A 26,934-nucleotide genomic window follows, 5' to 3' on the forward strand; every position below is an offset into this window, starting at 1 on the left:
GTGGAGGGCTGGACTAGAAGACCTCCAAGGTCCCTTCCAGCTCTCTTCTATTCTAAGGTAAGCTACTTTTAATATTGCATGCCAGAGCTAGAACGGAATTTGCCATGACCAGAATGTCCCATTGAAATCATCCTTCACATTAAAAAAGCAGTAAATCTAATACCTGGCCCAGAACTAGTATCTGCTGCGAATTGGGAATATGTGCTCCATTGATTTGCATTTAGATGGATTGTGAATTTAACACTTCATTTTTTAAAATCCTGTGATTTAAAATGTGAGTTGGAAATAACAAAGCATAGTATAGCATCTACAGAAGGAACACGTGGCTCATCACTTTGGTCAAGATTTGCTTGGTAGTATGCTCATTTGTCCAGAAGTAAGACAAATATAACCTGGAATGACACAGGAATACTACTAGGATGTTGGTGAATAATCTTTCCAGTTACATTTTGATCAATGAGTGATTTGGCTGATGGCAACCATTTTGCACTGATTACTGTATTCAGGAAAACTTTCTTAAGGGTATTCTACTGGGATTTCATTGGGAATGAAACCCGAATTGAATGTCTAGGTATAGTATATGGAAAAAAACAAGAGACTGAATATATGCCTTGCATGACTACCCGGGGTCAATCCTTGGTATTTCTAACCTAGTCTTAACCTCCATTCATTTTTGGTGAATATGGATAAGAGACTGAACTAAAGTTAGTATATGCCATGCGTGACCACCATCATTTAGCAATCCAACTAAACTAATTGTCTGATTTGTTATAAAAGAAACTTCTTATGATTCCTGTTACACCAGTAGTTCTACATACAGGTGACTAGTTTGAGAGGAACTGTCGGTAGGGATTCATGTATTGTTTGCGGGGTGGGGACTAAAATGGAAAATATGTCCATTCATATCTTTCTATTGGGATTTTTGTAAAACTATGAGTGCCATTATAGTGTTTAGTACTGTATTGCTCTTAATAAAATATCTAGGAAGAAGTCCACAAGTCTTTTTTTTTAATTAAGATATTTTTAACATAGTGTTCTATCATAAGGAGAAACCCGTTTTCCAAGAAACAGGCAGGAACCACAAAAAAACAACAACCCCTTTTATTCTCACAGGCGTGAGTCAATGTCCAAAGCAAACAAACACGTTCCCACAACTTCCCTTTTATAATTCAGCCAAGGCGTGGCTTCCTAATGCCTTCTCCTTTGCCTTTGGAGCTGCCCCATTGCATTCCTCTGTCCTACTCGCTTCTCTTTCTTGCGCATTTGTGCATCCGGGATTTGTTCCAACTCTTCTTCATCACTGTTCAACTCAGGCTCCCAGCACAGCTGTGTCTCAGCTGCACGCGAGTAGAGGGAACAGGCTCCTCGTCCGACTGTAAGTCTTGGAACTCCTCAGAGCCTTCCTCTGACTCTAATATCACTCCAGGCTCCTCCTCCTCATCTTGTTCCTCAGACTCAGCTGCTGGATCCACTGGCTGGCGAGGAATCAACACATAATGCATGCTATTAAATATTTCTGTGTAGCTCTGGCAAGTAAGAGAAAATTCTGCCCAAGATTTATTAACTTCTTAAAGATGTATATTTGATTTCCATTCATTGGTTTTCCTATTGATGGTAGTTATTATTCACAGTTTATGCAGTACTGACTGTTTTTGCAATGGCCTATGGCTAAACAACTGCATTTAAGATGCACCAAAATTCATTTTTTATGTTGCTGCAACAAACATGCTTACCTCTTTGAGAATGTATTTTATTTATTTACATATCAAATATGGAGACTGCCCATCTCATTCACAAAGCCACTCTGGGTTATGTACAATTAAACACAATTATTAATTACAATTACCCCAGTTCTTAATATCAATAGTCAATGAGCTGAAACTAGCAATGAAAATATCAATCTTTGGAGGGTCTAAAAAGACAAATGACAGATTAGAAAAGAGAATTTGAGATTATAATGAATTGTTCCATGAAAATGTCAATTCGGTTTACAATGGCTGTGGAAATGACAAATTCCAATAGAAGAGAATATATATAGTTTACGGTTCAACTGTGGAGTTCTTAGTGCTCTCTGAGATTTTTTTGTTTGCTTGTAGACATTTTATTACCTGACAAGATAACATCATCAGTGCACCACTCCAAAGTGAAGTAAGAGTGGGCTTTACTCCATGTTTATATACATTAGTTTGCCTTGCCAATGTTGCTAGAGGTGTGGTTTTCTCCTTGGTAGTTCTTTCATTAGGATAGTGTGTTGTTTTCTTCTTTCCTTGTCGATTTTAATCCTTTGAAGATGTTATGATTGTTTCATGTATCTTCTCTAGTTATTTCTTCTTTATTTTGGTGAAGGGATTGTCTATATATTAGATCAATACTTTCAAGTATTTGTGGGAGTGCTAGATGCTGCATTGTAGTCTCTACTATGAGTTCTGAGAGTGGTGATCTCATGGATGTTCCTCTGATTTGTTGGTATATTTGTCCATCAAACTGAAAATTGGTAGAGGTTGATGAGGTTCATGATTTGGATATTTCGACCTGAGTGTATTTGGCTAGATCAGGGGTGTTGTGTAGTACTGCTACCATGGATTCTTTCATTGGTTCTGGATCAATGGACATAAACTTCTTCCTCCTCAGTCAACCATTCCTTGGGTTGTAAGGTATGCAGCCTGATTTATAATCTCCTCTCCTCCTTTGCTTGCCACCACTCCAAAGCGAAACAGCTGATCTCCTGACTAGGAGAAATGGTGAGTAAGGTGAAGAAAAAGTTCTATGAGAGTATAGCCACCTGTCAACCATTGACAATCACAGCAGTGATGTTAAGAATGGAAAGCAGGGAAGCCTTCTCTATATAGGAAACGAGGACAGTGTCCTTTAGCTGAAGCTAGAACAGGCAGTGTTAGTGAGGATAGAAAAATATGTGCTGGTTTAGTTTTCTGGTGGCACAAAGATGAGATGAGAATATTTCAGCTGAGCTGGAAAAGCTCAGAGCTCCTAGATCAGTTGCTTGGGAATAACTAACTGCATGAACTGAATTAATATCTTGCTTCTTGGATTCTGATAACTGTCTGGTTATATAAGGCCAGGTCCAAAATGAAGACATAAAGAATCAGAACCAATTTTGATACACTAAGTGATATATCTTAGATGCTTAATGATATCCCTGAACTGGCTCAAAAGGGGGGGGGGACATTGTGCCATTTTTTCCCCTTATGCCTATGACTTGCACTTAGCTGGAGTGTAAAGCTTCGCACCTGATTGAAGCACGGATGGTTGCAGATATCCCCTTTCCCACCAACATTCTGCAATTAGCAGCAAATGCAAAACACAGGTAGATGGTGTCACACTGCTATGCACGCCGTAGGATATAGAAGTGTGACATAACCAGTCACAAAATTATCCACTCCTCCTAGGACAAAATGATCTGGGTTATTAAAAGCTGTTTATTCAGGTGGTGTTATTCCATAGCCGGCCAGTTATTAAAGAGGAGCTACAGGTACAAGTTCCATGTCTGTTACTACCACCTGTTATCTTGCTTCTCCTTCAGTATCTTGAAATGATGCCCAGTTTGATTCCTTTTTAATTAACATGTTATATAAAAAGAGAAGGAGACTTAGGACATTATGACATGTTTCATGCATTATATTATACCATAACTCATTTGATTTTGATTGAACATTATGTTTGGCCTCAATTATTTTTTTTCAATAATTTTATTAACCATTACAAATGAAGAGAATAAAAGCCAATAGAAGCTAAAAAAATACAAACAGAAAAATACCAAAAAATGTGGAACAGAGGGAGAAAAAGGAAAAAAGGGAAGGAAAAAGAAAAAAAAGTAATTTCCCTTTTCACCCCAGCAGGTAACACAATTTTAATAGCTTATCATAGAATATAAATAAATCTCTCTTCTCCCTGTAGCTCACCTCTTACATAAGGAAAAGGAGGTCCAAATGCTACTTCAGAACTTTAATAGAACTTTAACAAATCCCAGAGGTCGTTTTCTTGATCATCTGTTTTAAAGCAAAAATCCTTCAGAACTTTAACAGATTTCTTTTATACTGTATCAATAAGTAAAATTTATCCTTTTGTTTGTCACTTCTCAAAGAGTACTTCCAGATATTAACAGAGCTCTTTTATCTGTCCAGAAGAAAAAATGATCCAGACCACTCTTTTGATTTAATACCTGTTCATCTTTGTTAGAGATTGAGCTATCCATTAGATCCATTTCTATTACATATAAATCCCTCTTCAAATTAATTTCATAGACATCCATTATAGCTTGTTCTTGTTTTGCAAATTCATTAGAACCTGGTCTGTCAATTTTATCAAGCGTTTGACTCATTTTGTTCAAAACTTGGCTGAAAGTATTCATACATTTGCATTAATGATTTCTGTTCCTTTTTCTTTATCCTCTTACTCTAGTATCCAGCCTTTAAGGTTTCCTTATCATAAAAAAACCGCAAAAGCAATCTCCATTTTCCCATGAGAAAGTATCTTCTAAATAATTCAAAACTATAATTGTTTAATCCCTCTGGCCCTTTAATCCTTTATTAACTTCCCAAAATCCATATACTAAGTACTCTTATGCTGCATACTCCAAAAATCATATATTTTTATATCTTTTAAAATCAAATTTATACCATTGTCTTTTAAGGAGACAGAAACTCACTCAATGAATACAGTAATACTCTGCCAATATAAAAAGGTCTTAATTTCTCCAATATGCAAACACAAGTTTTTAAATCTAAAAAAGTGATATAATCTTAATGTCAAACTTAATTCCACAAATACTGCTTTGTAAAAAGTGACTTGATGTTGTCCTGATTCTCAGCCAGTCCACTCATTAGCCAACCATAAAAATGGCAGTTTCCAGGGTCTATGGCAGGGGTGTCAAACATGCAACGTCACATGACATGTCGCGACGTAGCGTGACTTTTTTGGCATTGCTGGCAATGGGGTGTGCGCAGTTTCACTATGATGCATCTGGCCCACGGACTGGCAGTTTGACACCTCTGATCTATGGTCTGGAAGGAGCAGCTGTCTGGAGTCATATGGATGGTTTCAATAATTTTTCCTTAGTTCCAGGATAATTACATTGGCTTGGATCTGGTATCCAGTCACAGTTCTCCTTCCAAAAGCTCTCTTCTTAGCTAGTTAAAGCCATAATGTTATCAGCTTGCCATGGCACCTATAGGAAGTGAGCCAGGCTCAGATATTTTGGTTTATTCAAATAAAAATAGTTAATATTAGCCAACAACCAACAAACCGTGGCTTAGAATAATGAATGAATCCAACATATAATAAAGAGGTAGATTTGTTGTTAAACTTATTAGGGATGGTCATAGGTAAAATGTTGTTCCTAATTCAATTTAATAAAGGAAAACTTCACTCAGGGTAGTAATTAACTACTGTAATGTAGAATAAAAAAAATATAATATATGACATAGTGTTTAGAATGCAGTATTGCAGGCTAATTCTGCCAACTGCCAGCAGTTTGATGCTGACAGGCTCAAGGTTGATTCAGCCTTCCATCCTTTCGAGATTGGTAAAATGAGGGCTCAGATTGTTGTGGGAAATATGGTGTCTCTGTAAACCATTTAGAGAGGCTTTAAAACACTATGAAGCAATATATAAGTGCTATTGCTGGTGTTAGATGTAATGGGCTAAACTGGAAAGCGTTAAATAAAGGTAGACTATGTACACCATTCCAATAAATAATTTTTTTTGATTTCTACTGTCTTATTGCTCTTCTGACTTCACTGTTTTTCTCCCCACTGTTTTTGTGTTTGTGTATCTGATGAAGTGAGCCCTGGTCCATAAAGTATATGCCATTATTAATAGTTAATCTTTAAAGTAGCACATCAGACCCTTGGCTGATTAAAAAAGACTCTTTATATTTTGAATAATTCAGGACAAGCTTTATCTTTAAGATTGTTGCCCTTGGCAGCAGAGTTTGGCAATGTAATTGAGGTGTCATGGAAGAAGGGCAAACTGTAAGCAATATATTTTATTATTATTGCACTTTACTGCCAGGCATATTCTATCAGGAAATGTGGAGAAAGGTTTGGGGCTTGGTGTCAACTGCCAGAATACATCTGCTTTAGATATGAAACACTTCGATGGAAGGGAGTGGAGAATATGTTGATTTTGTTCATATAGCAAAGCATCTTAGATCTGTCCTGAAAGCACCCAGAAGCTCAGATGCAAAAATCTAAGAGTATGTTTAGATGAACACTTCCCCACTCAAAGCTGGGGAATAGTTCACACATGATGCTAAAGCTATAGTTCATTAAATGAATTGCAAATTATATGGAACTATGATTTTATTATGAACCACTGTCAGGATTTAGTTGTCAGCAGTATAAAATATTTAATACATTCTTCTTAAAAAAACAAACAGTGCTTTGCAAACCAGAGTTACCAGATTTCTGACATGTCAAGCCCAAACTAAGGAAGCTGCATTGTGGCATAGCCTGAGATCTTAAGTCTGGATACTAGACTTGCTTTTTTATATATAATTTTTATTAGAGATTTTAACATAGGTAAAAGTTAAGCATATGTAGAAAAAATAAGAAATAGAAAAAAAAAAACAAATGCAGGAAACAGTACAGATAGAAAAAAGTGCTATATACCTTCTCTGGAAACACACCTTCTCTGTTACAGTGTTATATCTGGAATGATATTTCCTATAATCAGGACAATTCCCACTCTAGTGGTCTTCAGGAAGGCCTTAAAGATCTGGATGTTCTTCCAGGCCTTGAGGTAGGGTGTATGTAAACCCCACTTTCTTAAAGGTGATTGATTTGTTTGTGTGTGTATTTGTGTGTATATTGCTGTCTGCACTGTCATTGGATTGTTTTTTATTTTTATTTTTAATTTATGTTACTATATCTGCCTTCTGTTTTATATTGTAAGCTACCCAGAGTCATTTTGGAGTCAAGCAGTGCCAAAATTGAATTAAACACTTTTCTTCTTTTTCTTTTTCTTTTCTTTTTTTTTTTGGTATTGTAGTTCTCATTTAGCAACCACCATTGGGACGGGCCCAATGTGACTGTGAATATGACTGTGTTTATGATTTAACCTCAGCTTTTCTTTGCTTTACAACTTCCAAAGACTATGACTCCTAAAAGCCAGGTGAGCCCACTAGCAGGGAAGCTTTTCAGAACTCAAGTCATGAGGAAGCCAAATAAAAGGGCAATTCTTATAGCTCTTTTTCTCCACTTCTTACCTTTTGGAATGCTCATCCTAGCACTGAGATAATTGGCAAGAAAAGAATTGATATTTGTCTTTACAATACCTTGGAGAGGTAATCCTTTCCTTGGAGAGGAAAGGATTACAAGAGAGTAAGTAGACACACTATGAGAAATACACATTGAAATTAAGTGCTAGTGCCAACTGTTTGTCTAGTGTCCTTGCCATCAGGCTTAGAAGGCAAACAAAAACCTTTAGTGTGAAACTGATTAGGGTTTTGTCAATTTCAGGTAGTAGGTGCCAGCTGGTTCTAATGAACTAATTAAGGCCACAGAGCTGAGCTTATCAATTTGTCATTAGCAGTTTTTAGGTATGTGCTGTACTGGAGAGAAAAGTAGCTTAGGAAGAGATAGCATGTTTAACTATCTTTCTGCTCTGCAAAGGGGGGGGGGGTGAGAAAAAGGAATCAAGACAATTATGTGTACTAATTGACTGAAAGGAGAACCAGAGAGAGAAGAGAAGAGAAGAGAAGAGAATATGCAAAGGTCATAAATACAAAGTTATTTGTTGCAAAGTTATTTTTTTGTCACTGTTGTGTTGGAAGAAAAGTCTTCATCATAGTTCAGTCCAAGCCAGGGATAAACAACATGGCGACTGCTTTAGAAAGAAGGTTGCAGTTTATTGAAGAGAAGAGCCAGACAGAAAGATGGCTCTGGCAGGAAAGAGGAAAAAAGGGCTGAGCATATGTAGGGAGTGGGTTTTTATACCCTCTGGAGCCTTTTGTTTTGAGTTGTTTCCTGTTCCTGTGACATGAACTTTGACCTGAGTCTGAGTGTGCTTTTCTGGTATTCTGATGGTGATAGGTAATCCTATTATATCCCAAAAGTCATATCCTGCTTCCCTGGTGCTGGGGCTAATGACTCCTAGAGTTTGGGTGAGGTATGCAGATTTTAGGTGTCTTTGTCTTCTTAATCTCCTAGCTTCAACCTTCCTGATGGTTTACATCTGCATTTGTACAGAGCTGGCTTCTGCTTGGGGGAGGGAGAACTGAGGCTGTCAAGGAAAACAGGGCATGCTTTTCTGCCTCTTCAAGATCCTTTGAGGAAATATATTTTCCTGCCCTTTTAATATTTTCTTCTCGGGGGGGTGTGTGTGTGTGCTGGCTTCCCACAGTTGTAAGTGCAAATGATTGCTATCAGAGGATGTCACTAAAGAGGACTACCTGTATATTAAGATTGTACACCATGTGTTTTTTTTAAAAAAAAAGGTTGGAAGGTTGATGCCAAGTATATTTACAGCTGGAATGTCTGCTTGTGATAGCGAATCTAATGAAAGTTCAGGGATTTGATTGCATTGTTGCCGCATCTGACATTTGTGCATGCAAACAGTCTCTGGTTGAGTTCCCAGGCCTTCTACATTGGGCTAGAAAGACTTAGAGACACACTGAAAAAACATTAGCAGTTGGTATAGAGCAGTGGTTCTCAACCTGTGGGTCGGGACCCCATTTGGGGTCGAACGACCATTTCACAGGGGTCGCCAAACAATGCAGTCTGCCATTTTTTCCCCCTTTTCCTTAGCTGTGCTACTCCCTTTTATTCTATTGGCTTTTGAAAGCCAATAGAATAGACTCTCTGAATAGAGTCTAATTCTATTGGCTTTCAAAAGCCAATAGGAATTGTCCAGGCTGTCTCTGCCCTGCTGAGCCCGCCAAAAGTCCCATTCTGCAAACGGTGCTGCACCAGTTGAGTAGTCCTCGACTTACGAACAGTTGAGTAGTCCTCGACTTATGACCAGTTGGGTGTCGCGGCATTAAAAAGGTTGAGAACCACTGGTGTAGAGAAACATTAGCAGTTGGTATAGGTGGACCATAGTTTGACTTCAGGGTTATCTGCAGTGAGGATTTAAAAAGTCAAGATGGCCACAAGTGCACAATGAAATCACTCCTTTTTATGTGTGCTGTACATGTAAAAAGGGACTAGTTTTTGGTCATGTGATTATAGCTGCCATCTTTATATTTTTGACATTCTTCTTCTCACCTCTTCCCCACTTCCATTGTAGACAGCCCTGTCTGATTTGGAATAAACCATTTCCTGTATTCTATTGTACCATGTTAGCTTTAAAATGTACCGGGTTTTTTTTCCATATTAAGATAACTATTGTCAGGGATGCTTTCTTTGTGTAGCAATGGTTTGTGGTCACTGCCAGAACACAGGTTATCTTCTTGTAACTGTCTAAGAACATGATTATTTACTTCTTTTTTTAAGTCTAAAAAGTTTTCTCCAAGCCATGGAAAAATTATACACATATATTCAAGAATATAAATCATGTATCCTGCTGGCATTGAAAAATCCAAATAGCTAATAAGAGCATCCACCAGATGGAAAATAATTTTGCTTGCTGTGGTTGATGAACTATATAAGGAAAACAGAAGACAAAATAGAAGACATGGCATAACATGTTGGTCAAGTATTGTGGATTTTATCTTTCTCCATTTTGTATTTTGTTTCAATTATACGAGGATAGATTGAGAACAAGAAAAATAGTGTCTTAATCGTTCTATTACTTTCCAAACACCTTTGCTGGATGGTTCTGGCTTATATATGCTTTGAAATTACTAGAAAGCATTATTTTGCTTGGCTTAAGTCTTGGTTATAGCTGTCATGTGAGCCCAGTGGATTTTGGCTTACTTAACAAACTGTGATTAATCAAATTATCAGTGTGCCTATTGATAGGATTTTTTTCTATTTAGCACACTTTGTGTCATATCTGATTTTGTTTAACTTCTAATTAAATTTAAAAAAATTCTAAATTCTTTTAAAAAATGTCTTTGTTTAAAAAAAAAAAAGGACTTGGGCCAGGTGGATGTTATCGTAGTTACATTGCTTGGTTGTTGGTTTTATCTTGGCTCCTGTGTATGTTTCCTATGTTTTAATCTTTTTTTTTTTATTAAAAGTTTTAAAGATTTTATACAATATATATCCCAAATCCCTCCCCCCCCCACTTCCCAGAGCTGATTACAGGGTTACAAATAAACAATCATAATCTAACTAACATTACCCAACTATACAAACAATCAAATCCATAACATACTTTAACTCCTTTTCAAAATAAATATTAACAAATTAAATATGAAAATAATAATATAATTAAACCATAAAACTAAGACTAATATAAGTTCTACCATATTAAACTATTAATAATAATCTAAAATTTACTCATAAGCTAGATAATACTTTTTAGTCTCATTCATATTTATTCTGAATATAATCTATCCATCTTCTCCAAACCGAAATATATCTTTCTTGTGAGTAGTCCTTCAAATAAGTGGAAATTTTTGCCATTTCTGCTAAATTAGACACCTTGAGTATCCATTCTTCCATAGTAGGCAAAGAATCTTTCTTTCAATATTGCCCCACCAATAATCTTGCAGCTGTTATAAAATTCAACATCAAATTAATTTCTTTAACATCAAAATCTACAATAACACCTAACAAAAATAATTGTGGCGTAAACTTTATCTTTCTCTTAAAAATCTTTTGAATGTTCCACCAAATCTTAATCCAAAAAGCTTTTATATTTCTACAAGTCCACCAAATATGAAAATAAATTGAATCTAAGCTTCCACATCTCCAACATTTGGGCTGTAAATTAGGATACATACAGGACAGCTTTTGAGGATCCAAATGCCACCTATAAAACATTATAAAAAAATTCTCTTAAATTTTGAGCTTGAGTAAATTTTACATTTCTAACCCAAATTGTCTCCCATGTGTCCAATAGAATCGCCTCTTGAATATTTTGTGCCCATTTTACCATACAGTCTTTAACTAACTCCGTTTCAGAATCCAATTCTATTAAAACATTATAAATTCTCTTTATATGGGCTCGAGTTTGATCTTTAATCTGTTTTACCAAATTCATGTCATCTAAACTAATACCAACCCAGAATCATATGTCTGAGATGGGCAGCCAAATAAATTAAATATTTTTTTAAAAAATGGGAAGTTCATAATTTGCCAAGCAATGCACCCACTCGTGTGAAGTCTCCTAAAAGCACTCTTACACAAAAATAAAATATGAAAAATATGAGTGGGGGGTGGGCAGCCATCCAGTAATCTATTTGAAAGTGTTACCACTTGCCTAGAAAAAAGAGCCCAAAAGGAAGATGTAGTAAAGAACGGCCCAGTGTTTCTAAGGAGCAACCTCACCGGTGTTTTCTAATAAACTGATATTTTATTTTTATTCACCAGACTTCCTATGAAAACCATTCTGTGAAAGCACTCTACGTCTGAGTCCACTAGTCCCCAAATTTGGGGGGGGGGGTTGTCTTTGGTTTAGTGCAATATGTAAGGCCACTTTTAGAATCCGAGTAATTCAGTCTATCTATATCTTAACTTTTGATATAATCCTAGTCAAAGAAACTTTGTTTTTTTTACAGTACCAACACAAGTCTTTTTTGTAAGCTGCAGACATCTGGACTATTACCAGATGCCATCCAGATTTCCGTAGCTCCAGCTTCGTAGCTCTAGATATTCTTTCTTGCTGAACTCTGGATTGAATCCTTCTCTATTTCCTTAAATATTATATTTTGTTATTATATAGAAATACATTGTTTTCTTATACTGATTGAGCGGAAAATGCTGCATAGAAGAAAAAAACTTCTTAGAATAATAAGCTTCGGATTCTTGGATTCAGGCAAGGAGTATTATTAATTCTATGTAAAGCTAAGAGATGGGATCAATAAATATAAATAGCAGAACTGCTTGGAAATAATAATCATAACATGTCAAATTCCCCATCTTGGTGAGAAATCCCCACCACCACTGCCACCCACACATGCTACTGAAAAATAAAAGAACAAGGACCTGTGCCTGAATTAGAACATTTAATAAATCGTCCTTCCTCAAGAAAAACATACTATTTAAAGATATCACATCAGGGGCAACATATAAGTAGGAATATATGCCCAACATGCGGTAGGAATAAGATGCTGATGATATTCTTGGAGATGGAGAAATAGCTGGTATTCTAGTGATCTGCCCTGAGCCCTGGTCATTCCACATCTTCATTAAGGATCTTGTCAAAACAGAGAATGATTAAGCTGCAAAACCAGAGGAATTCCAAACAGACTCTCAAGTTGCTGTGAGAAAAAGCAATGAGCTGACATTGTTGGTTGATGGATATAATATCAGTTCATTAAAGTGATCCTAGTATCCTGAATATCTCATCTGCTTCCAAATTAGCCAATGCCATGCAGGTACAAACTTTTGATAATCATTGTGAGTAGTTAATATAATGTTTTCACCTTATATAATTATCAGAAAGATAAATTGTATTGTAGGAAGAAACATTAATAAGATCAAGCAAGTAACACCAAGGCCACGTGCAACACTCCATCCCCACAAAAGGTGTGACACACGCGATAGAGGGGATAAAGAGAGGAGTTAAAATGGATAGGGTTTCTTATATACAATTACTTAAATGGGATGGTCAGAGCTGGCAGTTAAAATCTTTGGAAGACTTAGCACATGAAAATATTACCTATTCATGGTTTCAATACAGACAAATAGTGGACAGATGGAAGATGGATTGTAATGTGGGCTGGCTTAAAGAAGATGAAAATCTTTTTAAACAAGTAAAGGATCAAAAACAAACTCACATTAAGAGGGTTTATGGGGTTCTAGTGGAATTGGATTCAGAATCTGAATTAATTAAAGACTGTATGATTAAATGGGCACAAAATTTTGGTGAGCCAATCCCACTGGATACCTGGGAAATTATCTGGGTGAGAAATGTTAAATTTACACAAATTCTCTTAAGGGAGAATTTTTATAAGATGTTTTATAGATGGCACCTTGATCCACAAAAAATGTCTCTTATGTACCCTGACTTACAGCCTAAGTGTTGGAGATGTGGCTGTTTGGACGCCACTTATTATCATATCTGGTGTTCGTGTAAAAATATAAAAGCTTTTTGGATTAAGATATGGTGGAATATTCAAAGAATTTTTAGAAGGAGGGTAAAATTTACTCCGCGATTATTTTTGTTAGGTATTGTTACTGATTGTGATGCTAAGGAGGTTATATTAATGTTAAATTTGATTACAGCCGCAAGGCTGTTAGTAGGGCAATATTGGAAGAAGGAATCTTTGCCTACCTTGCAAGAGTGGTTTTTTAAAGTTTCCTATCTGGCAGAAATGGCAAAGATTTCGGCTTTTTTAAAGGGGCAATAGCAAGAGAAATTTCTTGCTGTATGGGAAAAATGGATAAATTTTATACAACATAAATTGGATATAAAAAATATTATTTAGCCTTTTTGTAACTTGTATATAATTTTTGATATTTTATAGATTGTTTTCTCTTTTTTTTCTTTTTCCTATTTTTTTCTCTTTCTTTCTTTTTTCTTTTTTTCTCTTTTTAAGTATTTTTTTTTCTTTAACGTTTATGTCATATATATTTTATTATTAATTATTTTATAAGTTGTAAAAATTTGTTTAGGTTTCTTAAAATTTTAATTAAGCCTATATTCAGCTCTGGGAAGCTCGGGGGGGGGGGAATGGAGGGGGTGGTTTGGGAGGGGTTGGGTCAGGGTTGCTTTGTTTTGTTTTTCTTGTTGTTTTTTTGTTGTTATTTGTAAAACTTTTTAAAAATTTTAATTAAAAAAAAAAAAGGTGTGACACACTTCTATGGGGTTTCCATTCTTTCAGGGTCAATATTCAACGCAGAAGAGAAGCCTGAAAATCACTTTTCCACTTTCCATTGATAGGAAAGAAAAATCCAACATATACAAGTACTGAGCGTATTTTTTCTGAAATGTTGAAGAATACAGTAGAGAAAATAAACCAACTTGAAAGAAGGAAAGGATCTCAAAAGAACAATTATGTAGAGTTAATTCAGTGGTCCTTCTGTCATACTAAGGCAAGGATAGGAGGGTTAATTTGGCTTGCTTTTGGCAATCAGTCTGAGCTTTTACTAGAATTAGAGGAATGATCTTAATGTCAGTAGATTACTTGCTTGATCTTATTAATGTTTCTTCCTACAATACAATTTATCTTTCTGATAATTATATAAGGTGAAAACATTATATTAACTACTCACAATGATTATCAAAAGTTTGTACCTGCATGGCATTGGCTAATTTGGAAGCAGATGAGATGGCTTATGAAAAGTTGCCAAACAACTGAAGATTTATTTTTTAAGAAAAAAATATTTTGGCCAGAGACAATTGTTTTCTTCAATTATTATTTAGTATTTTTAGTATGTTTTATATCCAAACGTTGTATAAGCAAACAATAATAAAATTACTCCCTTTCTCCCTCCCTCCCCTCCCCCCTGTGTAAAACAATACATTTAACAAACATAATTTAAACTGTTGGATACTACAACTAGGAATAATTACTTTTGCATCTGAAAAAAGAAGCTTTACTTTTTTGGAACCCCTAAGAACAGGGGTTGGTTCCAAAACCAAAATAGTGCCATAAAAAACAGAATAGAAACACAAGTTAAGATAGGCAAGAAAATGGTAAGTGAGCATCTGTCCAGCCTAGACGAGTTCAAATTGCCAGGACCAGATGGATTATACCCCAAGGTTCTCAAGGAACTGGCAGATGTGATCTCAGAACCATTGAACTATATTTTTCAAAGATCCTGGAGCACAGGGGAACTACCGGAGGACTGGAAAAGAGCTGATGTAGTTCCCATCTTCAAAAAAGGAAAAAAAATGGACCCAGGAAATTACAGACCTATCAGCCTGACCTCAATACTTGGGAAGATCCTGGAAAAGATAATCAAACAACAAATCAGCAAACACCTAGAGGCAAACAAAGTCATTACTAAAAGCCAACATGAGTTTGTCAAAAATAGATCACACCAGACAAATCTTATTGCATTCTTTGACCAAGTGACAAAATTAGTGGATCAGAGGAATACTGTGGACATAATTTACTTGGACATCAGTAAGGCATTTGATAAAGTAGATCACAACCTACTACTTGACAAGATAGAAAAATGTGAGGTAGACAGCATCATCACCAGATGGATCCGTAGCTGGCTGACCGGCCATACTCAGCAAGTGGTCCTCAATGGAACTGCATCTACATGGAGGGAAGTGTGTAGTGGGGTGCCCCAGGGCTCTGTTCTGGCCCAGTACTCTTTAACATCTTCATCAACAATTTGGACGGGATAGATGGGGAACTCATCAAATTTGCAGACGACACCAAGCTGGCAGGAATAGCCAATGCTCCAGAAGACAGGCTTAAGATACAGAAAGATCTGGACAGACTTGAACTCTGGGCACTATCTAACAAAATGAAATTCAGTGGTGAAAAAAGCAAGGTTCTACATTTAGGCAAGAAAAACCAAATGTACAGGTATAGTATAGGGGGTACCTTGCTCAATAGTAATAACTGTGAGAGGGACCTCGGAGTCCTAGTGGACAGTCACCTAAATATGAGCCAGTAGTGTGCTGCAGCTGCCAAAAAGGCCAACACAGTGCTAGGCTGCATTAACAGAGGGATAGAATCAAGATCACGTGAAGTATTAATACCACTCTTCAATGCCTTGGTAAGGCAACACTTGGAATACTGCATCCAGTTTTGGTCACCACGATGTAAAAAAGATGTTGAGACTCTAGAAAGAGTACAGAGAAGAGCAACAAAGATGATTAGGGGACTGGAGGCTAAAGCATATAAGAAACGGCTGCTGGAATTGGGTATGTCTAGTTTAATGAAGAGAAGGATGAGGGGGGACATGATAGCAGTGTTCCAATATCTCAGGGGCTGCCACAAAGAAGAGGGAGTCAAGCTATTCTCCAAGGTGCCTGAAGGCAGGATGAGAAGCAACGGATGGAAACTGATCAAGGAGAGAAGCAACATAGAACTAAGGAGAAACTTCCTGACAGTTAGAACAATTAACCAGTGGAACAACCTGCCTCCAGAAGCGGTGAATGCTCCAACACTGGAAGTTTTTAAGAAGAGACTGGACAGCCATTTGTTTGAAATGGTGTAGGATTTCCTGCCTGAGCAGGGGGTTGGACTCGATGACCTCCAAGGTCCCTTCCAACTTTACTACTACTACTACTACTACTACTAATAATAATAATAATAATAATAATACTAATACTATTATTATTATTATTATTATTATTATTATTATTATTATTATTATTATTATTATATAGAACTCGATGGGAAAAGACTCTGAGACATGAGGCCTAAACACAAGTTGTTAGAGCCACAAACAAGGAAAGCAATTTACTTTTTTTTACTTTTACTTTTTCCTGTTGCAATTGTTTATTTTGTTTTGTTTAATGTGCAAACAATAAATAAGATTACAATGGAGATTTTAGTAGTAAGTAATAAGATTAAGACAGAAACATTGATTTATGTTAATGTATTTTGCAATTATTTATTAATGTGGCATTTACCTTTGTATGCAAAAATTAAATATCTATGCTTATCAACACTGACATATTTACAATCATAGTTAATATTGATAAAAACTTGTTTGAAGATTCAAGTTATCTAAATATTAGAATGTTAATTTCTAATCATTATACAAATACCATTGTTCCCAAATAATATTTATTTTCTTTTGTATTACTTATGTTTTATAATAACCCAATAAAAGAAACTTTGGAAATAAAAAATAGTAGTTGGAATGAAGGGCATTTACTATTGGGGAGTGCTGAAATTACTTTGGCTACCAGTATCAGTAAGTGAAGAAAATGAAAAACTAAATAAACAACTTAGAGGAACAGAATCATGTCTTGCCTAGAAATTGAAGCCTGCAGTGTTTCAGTTTAGACAAAAACTATTTTCAAAAGTCCTCAGATACTGTATAAGTAAAAAAAAAAACTTTTGATAGCAACCGTGGGCAAAGATTAAGATAACAGAGATTCAAACACATCAAAAAGCTATCCGGGAGACTTGGCTTGAGTGGAAATTAAATTTCAGGAACACTTGACTTGTTCCAGCAATGCAAAGAAATTGGTAATTGCTGTATGAAAGGAATCCTTATTGCTGCTGAACAAATCCTTTCTGTACTTTCATTCTAGTTTATGAACATGACTTTATATGCTCCCTAGATCCAGAGGCAGCCATAGATAAAGACTCCATTTCAGGACTAACTTTTCAAAGGCTGGAGCCAAAAGGTCAAGTGGAGCTCAAAGAGCAAGTTAAATGCCTTGGCCAATTTCTCAGGAGATTTAGATTCAGATGAAGTCAATAAAGAAGTAACCAATGCAATATCAGAAAAAGAGCGAATAGAGTATTCTATTTTTTAAAAAGTAAGTTAAAACGGAACGGTATGTACACTGAAGAAGAAATACGATAAAGTAATCAAATTGTTTTTTTCATACATCTTGAAATGCAGGGTGCAAATAGATCAAAGTGAGGTTGTTTCTGAGAATGAGTTGACCTAATAATTTTACATAAAAATAAATTAATAATTAATAAACATTGTTATGAAAATTAGAGGGGTATAAGTAATCCTGAAATTCCTAAGCAGGAATAATTGACTAACTAACTCTAGTCAAGAGGAGAAAATTGACCCCTGGAGCTATTGGGAGGTGGGTAGTATACAGTTGTATTTAAGCAATGAAATGGGAATTGCATTTCAACAACTACAAATACAAAGGAATTATCAATGATTGCTGAAGATATGGAGACAAATGTATATGCACTGTTAAGTAATAAAGCCACACCATTGTCCTACCTAAATGTCTGGGAGCCTGGACTAGTTGGAATTCACCTTGGAAAAGGATTACACAGACTATGTATCTTCAGGGGTTAATTAACTTTCAATGATAACAGCAAATAGATTACTCATGTAGATAATAAGAAAAAAAACTAATCCTTTTTAAAAACAGGATTCAATCTATAACAAGCAATTAAAAATAAGTTTATCAATTAGATTAAATTCTAACTGGTATTAAAGCACTCTGTGAAATAGCAGAAGACCACATAACCTGTTTCCTAAAATTACTGACTCAACCTAGTCATCTGGGAATAGTAAAGCAGCATGATATCAAGGTATTATGAGGAAAGACACTAATAACCATAAAATGAATACACTAGAACTGCCCCAGCCACAACAGTGCAACGTTAATAAAATTACCAATATAATTAGAACCATGAACAATGTAGAATTAATAAAATAACCAATGTAATTAAGACAAACTTTAAAAGATGTACCTAATTCAATTATATTTGAGTAACCAAGAGAATATATAATATAATATAATATAATATAATATAATATAATATAATATAATATAATAGTCCATCCAGGAATAATTATTAACAAATAAATTGAAACATGATAACAGTTATTCAATTAGAATTACTAATAAATTAATACAATTATATAAATTTCACCCCCAAAGCAAAAATAGTAACAAGCCTGGAAAAAAAAAAACCTGAGATGATATTATAGAATGATCCAGTGTTCATCAAACTCTTAGTACTATCCTGCTACTATGAGGTAAGCTTTAAAAAAGGCAATCAGTTAAAATATTCCAAATATTCATTCCATTCCACCTCCTAGGAGCAACTATTCTACAGGTCATAACAGGTCAGTCACGAGGGAGGTAAAGACACATCATTCCATTTTCATCTCCCACTGAAAACTGCCGGTAGATGGTGAGGCAGGAGACTGCATGTATATGAGCTCCATCTCATAATTTTAAAACTTACTTTATAAATACATTGGGTAGGAGCTTTTAATTGAATTTTAATGGAAGCACAGTGTCAGTATCAGCTGTGGTTTGACTGTGACAACCTAAGTTGACTGCAGGAGTGTTGAATGCCAATAATAAGAATCTCTTACTGAAGAAACTCTAAGAGCCATCCATAACTTTAACTTCTGTATTTCCACTGACAATGTCCAGCTCCTTTTCTTTACTCAGTGATGAAATTGTCAAGGAAAATTCACACTCTGCTCTTCCCCAAGTCAACAGTGATACTTTGGAGAGAACTGGTAGATGGAATTAGATAGGAATCCATTGTTCCCTATGGATAATGTTCTCATCCCAGTTTGACCACTACTGATTCAGTGGAACAACAAATTTATGCATGCCTAAAGTTATGTGAATTTTCTGACCTTTGTAAAAAAAAAAAGTATAATGTGAATTAACATAAGCATTACAAAATGTATAATTGGCATGTTTATTTCGGCTAAAGTATTTGATGCAAAAAATAGCATATTTTATGAAGATTGAACATTTTATTCAAAGAAACAAAAAGCTTTGATATGTTGAGAAAAAATATACTTTTGTTGGAAGGAAGTTGAGCCATTGGCAATAAAATAATGTACAATTACAGTGTTATTTTAATTTATCAGGTTTTCTATTTTATTTATTTTTTAACAATCACGTAAAAAGCAATCCCCCACTTCTGGAAATCCAAACTTGCCTAAATTATTCAGTTTTGGGCAAGTTTGGCCTTTCAGAATTGGATGATTGCACATCAGGATCAAATATAGACAACTTCTTTTCAAGGACTTTGCAGGGAAATTAGCAAAGTGAAATATGAGGCTCTGTTATTGAGATTAGCTTCCTCCAACAATCTTGCTGTTTAGCTGACTTTTGCCATAGACGTTTGACGTTTAGGTGGGACCTGGTCAACCTTCAGGAGAGTAGGTGGCTTCTCCTGTTTAACCAGCCTTTCTTTGAGAATTTCCCTCTTCCACCCCAGCAAAGGAATAATACTGATATTCCTCATGCCCACGAATGCCATCCTACCACTATCAACAGGAGCTGCGAAGCTGCAAAATGTATTTCTGCTATATAATAAATAATTTTCATGTAAAGGTACCCACAAGCTGTTTATCTGTGGCTCAGCAGGTAGAAGATGAAAGAGTTAAAGTCATCTCCCAAGTTATAGGAAATGAAAAATCTGACTTTCCACTCCCAGGGAGATGCCATTTCAAAGTTCAAGATGAGACAAAGCAATTTCATTTGAGGGCCATATTCCTAGTAAGGCTTGAAACTTGTTCTAGGAGGCATTCATTGTTATATTTCAAGGAAAACAATTTAGAGGAGAACACTGTTTGTGATTCCTTTTCATAGTGTTCCATTATGAAGCAGAGGCAAAGTAACTGTCCTCCTTGCCTTCCTGAAAAAGATGAGTGTTCCTATCCTCTGTAGGGGAAATGATGTGCTTATAAACAGGTAGTAACTTCATCCGAGAGCTCTGCCCAATAGCCGGTATTCAGCACTTATTTTAAGATACGTGTATATGCTCCACCCATTACAATGTTCCCTGGAGGCATGTAGAATATAAGTCATTCTGTCATATATAAAATAATTCAGAAATTACTTACCTTAAATATGAGTTACTGTAAGAATCGTTCTTTCAAAATCCACTTGGACTGCAGTTTTATTGCAAGTATATTGTCCTTCATATTCCTGTTTTGATTCAATTATTACGGCATTTCTACTTAAAACTATTCTTTCTTAATCAAGTTCTTCCTTGTTTTATATGTATACGTGTGTGTACTATATTGTTCCTTGTTTTGCATAGGTGGATAGCGCTATTGACGTAATCTTAGTAAGTAGTTGCATGAGAGATTTCATAATATATAACAATACAGGCCTAGCAGGTTCAATATGTATATTGGCAGTTTGTATAGGAAAACAATTGATCAGCTGGAGGAAGCACCAACTATTTTGAGCTTAGTGGCAATGAAGACAATTGCTGGTCAGCTCTGACTTGCTTTTGTGGGATTTAAGAATGGAAATGATGGTGGCATGAAAATGCAGTGAGTATAAGATAGCACAATAGGCCAGTAGTTTTACAGAATACAATTTACTGCTCAGGAGGCACAGGATAAAACTGAATAATGCAATATATGCTGACTTTACAACGTGAGCATGAAATGCCCCGCTTCTGACAGTGAAGAAATTGGAGGTGCTGGAGAAACCCCTTTTCATAACCAATAACTCTTCAAGGTTCAGTAACTGCCATTATTACTTGTTCTAGCTCATTTTTATGTGTGAAAATGCAAGATTCAATTCATTATTTTTTCATTCCTACATATTTGATACTTTTTTAAAAAAAAAATCACGCCTTTCTCACTCAACAGATCTCAAGAGGGAAGCAAAGTTTAGGTCATCCTCTCCTTCCCACTTTCCATCTCCACTTTGCAAAATGCCCACTTTTTAGTCCAAATTTCAAGGCTTGGTTTTTCCCTATTCATATAAAAGGCCTGTGTTTTCCCTTAGAAGATTCTCACAGATAAAAGTTGTAGTAGCAGCACAACTTTGAAATACATTGTGTTTGACAGCACGCAGAAGCCACAGTTAACTAAAGAGTCCTCCTAAAAACATATTTCTTCAAATTTCAGTGAAGAAATAGCTTGAAGAGGTTTGAAACATGTCATGTACTGTACTTTGGGAGTCATCCCTCTGATGGGATCTATTGGTCCAGGCAAATACACCCTGTCTGCTTAATTTGGGGAAGTGGTCAGAGTGAGAATGTTGAAATAGAAGTGTTTTTTGAAGCTTCCATTTAATGACTGAGGCATGATAGCTCAGTGGCTTAAAACAGGAGTCTGGGACAACTTTAAGACTTGTGGACTTCAGCTCCCAGAATTCCTCAGCCAGCATATCTGGGAGCTGAAGTCCACTAGTCTTAAAGTTGTCAAGGTTGCAGACCCATGGCTTAAAAGATGCTGGTCTCAAATCCAGCGATTTTGAGTCCTGTCGCCGCATGGCAGAGTGAGCTCCGTCCAACCTAGCAGTTGCGAGTAGATACCACTTTGGTGGGAAGGTAAGAATGTCTCATGTTTTGCTCTCCGCTTTGCAATGGAGCATGATGTCATGCTGGCTACATGATTGCGGAAATGTCTTTGGACAGTGCTGGCTCAATGGCTTAAAGAAATGGAGACGAGCACTGGCCTCTAAAGTCGGCTAAAGCTAGTAGAGTAAAACCCACAGTGACACCTTTACCTTTTTACTTTTAATGACCAGAGATTTCTAGTCTGCTAATAGAATGGAATATCACAGGGAAGAATACAATGCAAACTACAACAGAGACAACTCAAAGGCTGGATTCACATACTCTGCCATAGTTTATTTTACACATAATTCATTGAACCACACAAAGTGGATGAATTCACAAAAACCTAGTCCAAACTAAGCTTCACAGTGCATTAGTGTAAACTGGGAGAGGGCAAGTGTTGGTAACTCTTGCTTTAGATCACCCATAAATAGCACAATATTTTGCCACATGTGGGAAAAAGTGAATTTGGATTTTTTTTTTTATTGTGCAGGACAGGGCCACATTTAAGTTCTTCTATGACTCAAAATGTCAGTGTTCTGCTTTCATTACAGGAGTGCTGTTGCAGTTACAGCTGTTGGAGAATAAAACGTACAAAACTTTCATCAAATCAAAAAAGCAAACCTATCTAGCATTGATCATAAAGAAACATGGGTGGATCAGTCCAAAAATTCTAGTCCAGGGGTGTCAAACTCGCCACATCACATGACATATTGCGACATATCACAACTTTTTTCTCCTTGCTGGAGCTGGGATGGATGCGGCTTCTGCATAATGCATCTGGCCCATGGGCCAGCAGTTTGACACCCCTGATCTAGTCCAACACATTGATTTCATTGAGGCTATCCAGATAACTTAAGAAACCAACATGTAGAACACAAAGATTTTGGAGGATTCTCTCACTCCTACTCAGACTTATCTCAACTCCCAAATATACTTCTGCAAATCTGTGGCACCACATTATGGCTCATAGCTGTTCCAAGGCCATTTTAGCCACCTAAGGAATCTGAGGAAGGTCCCAAGTTGCTACAGTCTGCCTTATCCCAGATCCCTTGTTAGAAGAAATTCTGAGCTGGGTTTCAAAGAGGACACGAGAACTGCTTGAAGTGGAGGTAGAATATATTTAACAGAAAAACAACCTAGTAATCAAAGGTGGCCACAAATTAAAAAGGATGAATTGATAAAGTTTATTGAAGTCCATCAATTTTCACCTTTTAAGATTATGTTCTTGAGGAAATGAGTTGGAGTGGGGGAAGGAGGACCCAGTTGTTGGCAATATACTAGCTCTGTAAACTGCTTAAAGAGGGGTATAACGCACTAGGAAGTGGTATATTGTAAGTGCTATTGCTATTGTTAGAAGTAAGCACCCACCCATCCTCTAAAGAAGGAAATATTTTGGGGATATTAAAAAAAGGCAGCCACCCCAGAAACATGCTTTGTCACTGAGATTTCTGGCAACTAAATAAACAAGAACCGTCTTTCCAAACAGTCTTCATTTTATTTATTTCCAGCTTGGACTGGATCTGAAGATTTTTCTTTCAACAATTTGGCACCCCGGATGGGACTCCAGGCTAACCTCACCAATGGACCGGGACTCCATCTTGCCGGCAGCAGACCCCTTGTGTCCATGGGTGGGTTTCCCAGACCCTGCCCATTTGGAGTAAGGGTAGTAAAGGGAGTTTTGACTTTTTGAGCTCAACGGCTGTTTGGAAAGAAGGTGAGTACCTCTAAATTTTAACTTTAAAAGCCCAGGAGATGAAAGAGTCTCTCTCTCTATCTATCTATCTATCTATCTATCTATCTATCTATCTATCTATCTATCTATCTATCTATCTATCTCTCTCTCTCTATCTCTCTATCTCTATCTTTAAGAACACTTTTTTCTTAAGTTACTTTTCTTATCCTATCAGTGATCAGAGAAATTTTTTTACTATGGAACTAAACCTGGAACATATAAGCATTTTTTTTCAATCTCTAATATGATCTTTTTATCTATATTGTACATTGGTAATACTGAGCAAAATGCTGTCAGGATGTTTAATTTTTTAAAAAACAAATATTAAAAGTAGATTTTCCTACCCCGGGCAAATTGTACACATTAAAATATTAGGCTTTTAAAATTATTTGGAGTTTTCAGCATTCTCAAGCTGTCCAACGTCTCTTCTCTCCTCATCTGTGGTATCCCCATTTTGTCTGTTTATCTGTTTTTTTAACAACTGCAGTATTAATGCCTGTTCAAAAATCTTGGCTGCAAGCTATCCACCCCCCCCCCCATTCCACTTCTCCATTTCTTATCCTCTGTTCTCCCTTCCTGTGTCAGACCAACAATGCTCTTCTGGGAGAGTCACCTACAAAGCGGGGAAGGGACCCCGTTCTCATGTCTTTCAGCCCTGCACAGATCTTTAGAAATCAGAGCACACTGACCCAGATGTTGCTTCCATTCATTTGAGCCAGAGAATTGGGTTTGGATCCAGCCATCCATTGGAAAGTCACCATGCAACTAGAGTGGAACAGATCTTCCCAAGTCCTACATCACCCAGATGCTTGTGAAAGCTGCAGAAAAAGGAAGGACTCCTAGACCCATTGGCCCCCACATGAAGCCTCAGAAGACAACTGGAAAGACTATGGGGGAAGGGCAAAAACTCATTGTAAGGTTTTCTTTCATGCCTCATTTATCTTGTAATTAAGTAGTCAAATGGATTCATGGAGGGATGACATTGGGAATGGTTGGCACAGGAAGTCCTGAACACCTTGGAGTTCTGTCTACCAAAAGGGCACACTCAAGCTCAGGTCAAAGAACATTGCACAGGAACAGGAACAACCTGAAATACAAAACCCAAAGAAGGTATAAAAACCCACCCTCTCCCAGCTCCATTTTGTCAGCCACCCCAGAAACATGCTGTGTCACTGAAGTTTCTGGCAACTAAATAAACAAGAACCTTCTTTCTAAACAGCCTCCATTTTATTTATTCCCAGTTTGGACTGGACCTGAAGATTTTTCTTTCAACACTATCAAAGATGGTCAGGATTAGTGAGTAACATAGATGGGTGGGTGGCATTGAGGTTTTTTTTCTCACACCCTGATTATGATGAGTAATTTCTTTGAACACCACCAATAATGGGAACAGTTCAGCATTAACACAATGTGATGATGTTTTTGCATTACCATGGAGACTATTATTTGACCAATAAACTTTAATGTAAGGACAGGAGATTAAATGAGCATAGATCCAAGAAAAGCGAGGTGGGCCATCTTTTTCTTTTAAGTTAAGGACTAGACTTACTCTTTGATTGGAATGGCTCTAAAAACAGCAGAGGACAGACAAAAAATCCAGACAGAGCCAGATAAAACTAGATTAAATAGAGTAAATACAATTACTTCCCCAGGTGTGAAATAATGTTTCGCTTCTGTTATTTTAAGAATTACAGTTTGATATCTTCTGGATGTACCCAAAGCTTTGAAGGAGGCCCCATGTGATTCTGGATTGCAGACTATGTATCTCAATAATGAGAGGTTCTGTTCAAACTGAGGGACCTTCTCGTTGCACCTAGATGGGAAATTGAGAATTTTGGGAAAAATTGATTAATTGGTTGCTTATATAGCTTCAAGTTGATTCTTAGTGACCACATATATTTTCTCCATAATGATACATGCATATCTATCATGCATAATAAGTAAGCCATAACCTATATAATATAATAATCTTTAAAAGATACATTAAGAGATTCTCACATAATGCTTTCTTAAGCAAGATCTTCAGCTCCTGATACTTTTTTAAAGATATCTTATCCTAATTAAATGTAAATTCTTACCTCAGTTTACATCTCCTTGGTTTTATCTCATCTCTTTCATTCTGATCTCTTGCAATGAAAATACAGATTGTGCAGTCCACAAATTTCCATCTTCTTCTATAGTGAAATGTCTTTGATTTGAAGAAGCCTTCTGCCTTTTATATGTCTCCTTAAAACACAATCTTATAGCTATCTACTCAGAAATAACCCCCCTTTATTCTTGAGTATGACAGAGTAATATGGGAAAAAATTTACCATGTTCTTTCCCCAATTTGTTATAAATCATTAACTAATGGAATACCCAAGGGATACATTGTCTCTCCAATATCACTGTAACCTTGCTGTTTTTTTTTTTCAATAGCCAAACCATTTAAAATAAGGTGATCTATCACAGTTCTGAAATTGTGTTCCCTTCTCAAAGTCTGATTTCAATTTTAAGCTCTATGCATCATGCAACCCACTAGCAAATGCTGGTAGCGTTTAAGGGAACTACAATGATGTTTAAATTGCAGCATTGTAGATGGAAGTTGCGGGTTGTGTTTCGGTAACAGGATTTAACTCCCTATATGAAGACAGCCTGCTGGGCTTTGCAAAAAGCCACGTCTAAGTTTCTTAGGGGGATATGAACCATTGCTGTTGATCTAGTGGATGCCATTCCTGGAATCATCAACCAACCAAATATGTTTCTCGTGCCTTTCTATTAGATCTGTGTTTCTTAAGTTTAGCTTTAAGTTATGTGAACTTCAATTCCAAGTGGATTTTGAAATCCACATATTAAAATTGCCAACTTTGAGAAATACTGTACTAGATGATAAATGATTTTATACACACACATACACATTTATCATACTATATATTCCTTTAAAAAGCTATATGAGCCAGTATGCCACCCCATATTGTGTAGTAGTGATGGATATAGTCTGTTACTCTTTATTCTGTGAAGTAACATTTATCAGCCAATCCAAAAGCTAAGCTTCCCACAGTTCCAATCAATCTCTTTCTCATTTTTCAGGTAGACCCTGGGAGACATTCTTTAGCTCTTTAGCCAGACAATTAGGAGTGACCTTCATTGCTTGATTATTTGTTAATTATGTTTCATTGCTTGTAGCCAAGCCAAAGTCCCTGATAGAGGCTTCCCTCTGGGTTAGCAAGTCTAATCGAGACGCAGTTATGTGAAA

At 36.3% G+C, this 26,934-nt stretch overlaps 1 protein-coding gene and 1 long non-coding RNA gene across 3 annotated transcripts in view; one reads left to right on the plus strand and one right to left on the minus strand.

The window, feature by feature from the left end:
- HK3 (hexokinase 3) overlaps nucleotides 1-20,700 on the minus strand; it is a 52,749-nt gene extending 32,049 nt beyond the window's left edge. Inside the window, exon 1 of the mRNA XM_039356779.1 lies at nucleotides 20,508-20,700. The gene's annotated coding sequence lies outside the window, so the exon portion shown is untranslated. The remainder of the gene's footprint in view (nucleotides 1-20,507) is intronic.
- On the plus strand, nucleotides 1-24,841 carry LOC120314082. Of its 2 annotated transcripts, none has more exons than XR_005558334.1 (3): nucleotides 1-57; nucleotides 23,476-23,681; nucleotides 24,285-24,841. It is a non-coding gene; the product is annotated as an uncharacterized LOC120314082 (long non-coding RNA). The 2 variants fall into 2 exon arrangements; XR_005558335.1 differs by lacking the exon at nucleotides 1-57 and adding an exon at nucleotides 1,005-1,375.
- Nucleotides 24,842-26,934: the final 2,093 nt, after the last annotated feature.

This window comes from Crotalus tigris, unplaced genomic scaffold (genome assembly GCF_016545835.1).
Source record: "Crotalus tigris isolate CLP2741 ecotype Arizona unplaced genomic scaffold, ASM1654583v1 scf7180000018829.1913635, whole genome shotgun sequence".
NCBI classification, from domain to species: Eukaryota; Metazoa; Chordata; class Lepidosauria; order Squamata; family Viperidae; genus Crotalus; species Crotalus tigris.